Consider the following 8847-nt stretch of genomic DNA (forward strand, 5'->3'; position numbering starts at 1 on the left):
ACCAGAGATCATATCAGAAATATGCGGTAAATCAGATATCGGATACATAATGTTCAGATGTATATTTTAAAACAGAAATAATTAACACTGTCGGGAAACACACCTGTAACAGTCTGAGAAATCAGATAGGGAAGCTTATTACTGGGTTTGTCGATCACGTTTTGCTGCAGCGCTAGATCATACGAATTAGAAAAATCTATATTGGAATCCTAATATAAATAATCTAAATATTATTTAAATAATATACGGAAACCTATGGGTAATTCTCGTAGTACGCGGTTCAGACTGATCTAACGAACGGATAACACCGGACCTAATTGATCATTGCTCAGGTGAAACACGAGTACCTTCATAAAATATTTTTATTGAATAAATCCTTGACCAAATCTCAATTAAATAATTAAAATATTAAGCCTTTTGGGTTTACAAGCTCGATTCGGGAATTTCGGGTCAGAATTCGGCAAAACGGACTTCGAAATCAGATTCAGGACGTCGAAAAACATAAAGTATGACTTTCCAAAAATTTGAATTATTGGTCAAAATCAAAGTCAACGGGTTTGACTGACGATTCAGAGACTTTTGGTTTTGAATTTTGTGAAACCGACCCTAAAAACGGATTCGGAACGTCGAAAAATGTCAGGATAAGTATTCTCGTAAAAGATTAACGGCTATTTAATAGCCGGTCAAAGCCGGTCAAAGTTCTGGTCAAAGGTGGTCAACAAACTGTCAATCATTTTACAGAAATAACACAATTTTAAAAATAATTACCAAACTAACACCTTTTCGAATTAAATTCCCAAAATAGCACTTTTCGAATAAATTCCCAAAATATCACCTTTTTGAATTAATTCGCAAAATAGCATCTATTTCGAATTAATTCTCAAAATATCACCCGGTCAACGGTTAACGGTCGGGTCAAAACCGGTCAAACCCTTTGAAAAACCGGTTGAACCGGTCATTTCTGCCTTCCCCACGCGCGTGACGGCGCGTGGGGGCTCGTGAGACGTCTTCCGGCGTCCTAAAAATCATGAAAAAATTCCTAAAAATTATTTTGAGTGATTTCGAGATACTTACAAAGCTCGGTTCAAATTTTTGAACGGCGGAGAGCTCGATTCCAACAAATCGAAAACTTTGACCGCTTTACCACCACACGCGCCGCCGTCGCCGGAGAAAAGGAGGACACCGTTGGACTCGGAACGGCACAAGGAACACGATGGTACGGGGAGGTGTCGAAAACGGAGCGACGATCGGCGATGAATTTAGGATTTTCTAGGCGGTTGTGCTAAAAAAAACGTCGATGCTTTGACTTGAAATTCACGGCGTTTGGCAGCGTTTCACTTCAATTAACTTAAGGGATTTGTTCCTGACTCGATAACGAACACAATGATAGTTTCAAAATGACGATCGAAATTCGGACGGCGTCGGAATCGTCGTCGGAAGTTGAGGTTGAGAGAGGGAAATTTGGGAGAATATATGAGCAATTGGTTTCTGAAATCAGAAACCAATTGCCGTATATAATGCCCAACATTACCAATTTTTTTTTGGATAAATTCAGGGTTTGGTCTCTGAATTTTCTTTAACTCTAAAACAAGTTACAAATTTAAAAAATCTTTCAATTTAATCCCCAAATTTTCACCAATAACACAATTAAATCTTCAAATTTCAATTAAATATTATTTTAAAATTTTCATGTTGTTAAAAAAAAATACTCAAATTAGATTATAGAAATTAAATTAATAATTTACATTAATAGAAGACTTTTACTTTCTCATCTTTTCCCAGCCAATTACCTGGTTTGTCTTGATATTGACACTTAGAAGGGGGTAAGATGAAGAAACACAAGCTGTCATCCATGTCGGATTACTCTAGCTAAGATTGATAAAGCTACACCTCTGTGACGATCAACTTGCTCCACACCACACTTTGTGGCGCCGGAGAGAATCCCACCACCATCACGAACTGATAACCTGCAACGGCCTTGATTAAACCGTCCGTTACTACAAGTCACAGATCGGTAACAGCATCATAAGCCGCATATTTGTTTCTCGTGCCTACTTTCCATTCCCTATATTGCAGCGGGAAAAAATATCCCTTGAACGCAGAACGTCAAAGGTTGTATGAAAGGGAAGACTTTGCAATTAAACTGCCAAAAGAAAACCCAGCTAGGTGATTTGTTCTTAAATTTTCTTTTATATTTGTTTTCCCGTTCCTTGATTTTCTAGCTCTTTTGATTTTTTAAAATTACAATTGTTTTGGACATCTGATTTTTGTGCTGTGGGCAGCTTGTTTGTGAAATCTATTTTGATGATCCAGCTAGAAATTTTGCTAGCTTGATTGTTTTGTTTGGGTAAGTTCTTTTTTATTTATTTTTAATTTACTGTTTTCTGGCATTTCTTCTCTATCTGATTTCTTAGGTTTAAGCTATCCTCTTGCTCAACTCAAACTTTGACTGTTTTGCTTAATTTTAATTTCTTTCTTGTTTATGCATAAGGCTGTGTTTGGTAAGCAAGTAAGTGGGTGGGATTATATCATCTTAGGGTTGCGGTCGATACTAAAAATAGTATATAGTTGTAATTTTTATCTTGTTCCATTCGGTGTGCTTATGATTGAATCTAAGAAATATTATCATTAGCGTTAATGCATCATTGTTTTGGGGTAAAATCAAACCCTAAACCAATAAATCTTGCCTTTTTAACTGAGCGGATTTTTAAATATGTTTATAATCTACTGCTTTCCCCTTCAGGTTTAGAAGAAGAAGCTAGAGCTTAGGTGACTCAGTCGGATGGGGTGCAACTGTTTTGAGCCGCAATTGCCTCCGGATGACCTGTTGATGAAATATCAATATATTTCTGATTTCTTCGTCGCACTTGCTTATTTCTCAATCCCCTTAGAGCTTATATACTTCGTCAAGAAATCTGCTGTGTTTCCTTATAGATGGGTCCTCGTGCAGTTTGGTGCCTTTATTGTACTTTGTGGTGCAACTCGTCTTATTAACTTGTGAACTTTTACACCGCACTCAAGAACTGTGGCGTCGGTAATGACCACTGCAAAGGTTTTGACAGCTCTGGTGTCTTGTGTAACGGCCTTGATGCTTGTACATATTATACCAGATCTGTTGAGTGTAAAAACAAGAGAATTGTTTTTAAAGAATAAGGCCGCCGAACTTGATAGAGAAATGAGTTTGATTCGTACACAAGAGGAAACAGGTCGACATGTTCGGATGCTTACACACGAGATCCAAAGTACTTTGGACAGACATACAATACTAAGAACTACGCTTATTGAATTGGGTTGAACTTTGTCTTTGGAAGAATGTGCGTTGTGGATGCCAACTCGTACCGGGTTAGAGCTGCAACTTTCCTACACCCTTCGTCAACAGAATCCAGTTGGTTATACTGTTCCGATCCATCATCCAGTGATCAATCAAGTTTTTAATACCAGTCATGCCGTAAAAATCCCCCCAAATTGTCCAGTGGCAAGACTACGGCCTGCAGGGAAATGCCTGCCTGGAGAGGTTGTTGCTGTTCGTGTCCCACTCCTGCATCTTTCGAATTTTCATATAAATGATTGACCTGAACTTTCAACGAAAAGATATGCTTTGATGGTTTTGATGCTCCCTTCAGATAGTGCAAGGCAATGGCATGTTCACGAGTTGGAGCTCGTTGAAGCGGTTGCTGATCAGGTAAAAATTGCCTTGTTTTGCTTCTTAACCATGTGTTAATTATTTCCTACTGCCCTTTCCTATCTTTTATGTTTTTAAATACTTCATTGTCCAGTAAACATTTCTAATATTTTATGTTTCTTAAATACATACATTGTTTGTGCATGTACAATAATAGTATCACAATGTCATTTCTGTATATAAATACATATTTCGATGGCCTATAGTAATTGATTTGAGCTATTGATAAATGGCTACTTGAGTAGTTACAAGAATATTTTGTAGTCGACTTATTTTGTTAGGCTAATATGTATAATTTGCTATTAATTCTTCGATATTGACGCCTTCAAGTTATTTATGGAAATTGGAGAGCTTTTGACTCTTCTTTAATTGAGTACCGTAAAAATCCCCCCAAATTGTCCAGTGGCAAGACTACGGCCTGCAGGGAAGTACCTGCCTGGAGAGGTTGTTGCTGTTCGTGTCCCACTCCTGCATCTTTCGAATTTTCATATAAATGATTGGCCTGAACTTTCAACGAAAAGATATGCTTTGATGGTTTTGATGCTCCCTTCATATAGTGCAAGGCAATGGCATGTTCACGAGTTGGAGCTCGTTGAAGCGGTTGCTGATCAGGTAAAAATTGCCTTGTTTTGCTTCTTCACCATGTGTTAATTATTTCCTACTGCCCTTTCCTATCTTTTATGTTTTTAAATACTTCATTGTCCAGTAAACATTTCTAATATTTTATGTTTCTTAAATACATACATTGTTTGTGCATGTACAATAATAGTATCGCAATGTCATTTTTGTATATAAATACATATTTCGATGGCCTATAGTAATTGATTTGAGCTATTGATAAATAGCTACTTGAGTAGTTACAAGAATATTTTGTAGTCGACTTATTTTGTTAGGCTAATATGTATAATTTGCTATTAATTCTTCGATATTGACGCCTTCAAGTTATTTATGGAAATTGGAGAGCTTTTGACTCTTCTTTAATTGAGTAATCATGTCCGATCAATATTCGAACATGGATATATGCTAATGACCCTCCAAAGACATGGAAAAACTTGGGAAAATTTATCATATTTGTGTAAATCACATACTCATATTCAATACTCACAACCAAGTTTGAGTAACATTTTCTACTACAATAAATACATACATTATTGTGATTATTGGATTTTAGATTTAGTTTTGTAATTAAAAATCGGGACTCTTGCTACATATTTTCTCTGTTTGCGAGCTCCCTCCAAAGACTAGGAAGAACGTGGGAAAAATTTATCATATTTGTGTTAATAACATACTCATATTAAATACTGACAACCAAGTTTGAGTAACATTTGCTGCAACAATAAATACAAACATTATTGTGATCATTGGATTTTAGATTTAGTTTTGTAATTCAAAATCAGGATTCTTGCTACATATTTTTCTTCATTTGGGAGCTCCCTCCATTCTCTCCTATCTCTTGTTGCTGCCTTCTGTTGTTCTCTCATGGCTAGTTGCTGTAGATAACTTCATCCCTCTTGGATTACTTCTTATGTTGCGGATATCAATGTTAGTTAAAGCAAATTATTTTGTAAATCTGTGTAATGAACTCAGGTGGCAATTGCTCTTTCACACGCTGCAATCTTAGAAGAGTCGATGAGGGCAAGGAATCTTCTTATGGAGCAGAATGTTGCTCTTGATCATGCCAGAAGAGAAGCCGAGACAGCAATCCGTGCTCGAAACGACTTCTTGGCTGTTATGAATCATGAGATGAGGACCCCAATGCATGCAATTATCGCTTTGTCTTCGTTGCTGCAGGAAACCGAGTTGAAACCTGAACAGCATCTGATGGTTGAAACTATTCTCAAGAGTAGTAACCTTCTTGCAACTCTAATAAATGATGTACTGGATCTTTCAAGGCTTGAAGATGGTAGTCTTCAACTAGACCTTGGGACTTTTAATCTTTACGCTGTATTCAGAGAGGTAGAATTTCATTTCTTTTGATGCTTTTAGAAATTTCTAGAGTACCGATGAGCGTTTTTCAAATTAACAATGCACGTTCATTTCGTCATAGGTCCTAAAGTTGATCAAGCCGATTGCATCTGTTAAAAAGCTTCATGTTTCATTAAGTTTGGCTCCGGACTTGCCGGAATATGTCATTGGTGATGAGAAGCGCTTGATGCAAACAATTTTGAACGTTGTTGGTAATGCTGTGAAATTTTCAAAGGAAGGCAGCATAGCAATCACTGCTTTTGTTGCAAAACCAGAAACGCTGAGAGATTCTCGAACCCCGGAATTTCTCCCGGTGCCAAGTTTGCACAAAATCAATCAACAGCAACACGAAATTCAGGTGGCAGCGGACTAGGCCTTGCTATTTGTAAGAGGTACGTTTTTCCCCTTGTACCGCTTTTGACAAAACCAATATACCGGTTTAACATGTAGGTGTTATGAACTTTTAGCCATCTTTCTGATTTTCTACAAATAATGATATAATCAGGTTTGTAAATCTGATGGAGGGACATATTTGGATAGAGAGCGAAGGTCTTGGTAAGGGATGTACTGCTATCTTCGTTGTAAAACTTGGGATCCCGGAACACATGAACGAATATAAACTTCCATACATGTTGAAGATGCCAATTAATCACGGGCATACAGCTTTTCCGGGGCTTAAAGTTCTGGTTATGGATGAAAACGGGTCAGTTCTATTACATTCAATTTAATCCTTGATTAATTAATTTCCTAAACCATATCTCGGGTCATGGGTCATAAAACAATAAAATCTGTCTGATAGTCTTGTTTCGTACTTCGTTAGCTTACAAATCCGTTTAATGTATTTTATGGGGTCATTTTCGTTACATGTTTCTTTGCGAGAGAACGAGCTGGAAAACGTATGAAATTATCCGTCCAGTTTATCATGAATGTCTAGTTTGTGATTAAAATCGGTGAAGTTTAACATTTTTCCTGCAATATTCTTCGATCGGGTTTTATGAACACTTGCATATTGTAGTTCGGGGATTGGCAAGCAACTCTTTTTCCAGCTTTTCCTTTGATTTGAAAGAACATTGAAATCTTTTATGGGGTAATGCAGGGTTAGCAGGACGGTAACCAAGGAGCTTCTTATGCATTTAGGGTGTGACGCGACAACAGTTGGCTCGAGGGACGAGTGTTTGCGGTTGGTTTCTCATGAACACAAGGTTGTTTTCGTGGACATTAGTGTTCCCGGTACAGATGGTCACAGAATCACCGGCAGAATACACGAGAAATTAGCAAAACGCAATGAAAGGCCGTTAATAGTGGCGCTCACCGGAAATACAGACAAGCTGACGAAGGAGAACTGCATGAGGATCGGCATGGATGGTCTTATATTGAAACCCATTTCACTTGATAAAATGAGAAGTGTTCTAACAGATCTTCTGGAGAACCGAGTTCTTTTCGAGGGGATATGAAACCCTGAAGAGTATCCGGCAACCGGTGATTAATCTTCTGGCAACCGCCGGAAAAAAGGAGGAAGCTGGTGGTGTAATCCATGTACATACCACAAAATTCAGACCACTGGTTTCGCAAAGAGTCAGATACACGTTATTGAATGAATGTAATATACGAAAAGTTCGGCGAATAGTATGCTGTTCCTTATCGGTCTGATCCTGAAACATGTATTAAGGTCGAGTTGCTTTCCGATTCAAATTTCGAGATATTTTGACGTTTTCATGTATTAAGGTCGAGTTGCTTTCCGATTCAAATTTCGAGATGTTTTGACGTTTTCATGGAATTAAAAGAATCTATCATTATTATATAAAATAAATATTAAAAAAAATGAAAATTATACTATTAGTAGTATTTGTAAAATAAAAAAGCTTGCCAAATAAAAGATGAAAAAGATAAAAAAGCTTGAATAATTGAAAATAGGGTCATCTTACTTATTGGTGATTGTGATTTGATTATTAATTATTTTTAATTTTATATCATTTATATATTTAATTTATATTTTTAAATATTTATCAATTTAATTTTAATTTAATATATTAAATTTAATTATTTAATTAGATTGTGAAACGTATAATTGATAACATATCGAATTAAATAAAGAATAAGAAAATATATAAATTATAGTATTTTATTAATTATTATAGCAGCTCTTGATAAATAATGTGATTGATATTATTCAAATAATTAAATAATTTAATTAATAAAATTAAAATAATTCTAATAATTTTATAATTAAGCGATTATATATGTAATTTATTTGTGAAAGTATAACCACTTTTTTATGAATAATAATATTTTAGTTTTTTTATAGACTTAGTGATTAGTTGTTATTATTGTTATATCTATCTAATACTACAATAATATAAATAAACGTTTAACGCTCAATCATCTTGTTGCAGTCGTTGATGTTCGAACCTATAACCTCTAGTAACAATAATATTTCTTTTAACTATTGAGTTAAATTAGTTCATGAAATTATTCTTCCTTTATTGCTCCAAGAATCAAAGATATAACAAAATTTCCGACTAGTTTTTAATTAAATTATTATGGCAGATAAAATATTTTGGTGGAATGTTGAAATTCTTTTACATAAACATTAAAAAATAACTAAAGTGTCAAACCCACCATGGTTGACTTCTCAATATAAACCCCACAAAAATACAAAAACAAATAATAAAAATATATATAATTGTTTATTTTACATAAAATAATTGGATTTATCATTTATCAACTACTTTGATATTTACGTTAGTATATTATTAATTGATGTCATAAGAATATCCGGATATCAACCCCTGATTATTTTCACCATTTTTTAAATTTAAAAGGAAAAATTAAGATGAGAAAAGAAAAGGAAATTATAAGGGGGCGTTTGGTTGGAGTCATATGGGATTAACGGGGAATGAAATGTCATTCTTTCGTTTGGTTGGCCAGTAATCTTATTTCTCGATAATTTTTTATTTTCAACAGTGGTATTTTAGAGGTATATTACTGAGAATGTGATTACCTTTTTTCCCTTAAGTATTGTTGGATTATAGACGTTTTGGACTAAAATGCCCTTATTTTTTTTCAAAATATCATTCTTCTGTCATTGAATAATAAAAATTCTACGAAGGTTAAATTATAAATTTATCTTTAAACTATTTTAGATTTACAAAAAAAAAAAATCTATAATTAGAATTTTATATAAAGTTTAGACCCTTTCA

General features: G+C 34.9%; 1 pseudogene; it reads left to right on the forward strand.

The window, feature by feature from the left end:
- Positions 1-1851: 1851 nt before the first annotated feature.
- On the forward strand, positions 1852-7365 carry LOC120143456 (annotated as a pseudogene).
- Positions 7366-8847: the final 1482 nt, after the last annotated feature.

The sequence above is a fragment of the Hibiscus syriacus genome, unplaced genomic scaffold, assembly GCF_006381635.1.
Source record: "Hibiscus syriacus cultivar Baekdansim isolate YM2019G1 unplaced genomic scaffold, ASM638163v2 tig00110847_pilon, whole genome shotgun sequence".
In the NCBI taxonomy this organism is placed as follows: Eukaryota; Viridiplantae; Streptophyta; class Magnoliopsida; order Malvales; family Malvaceae; genus Hibiscus; species Hibiscus syriacus.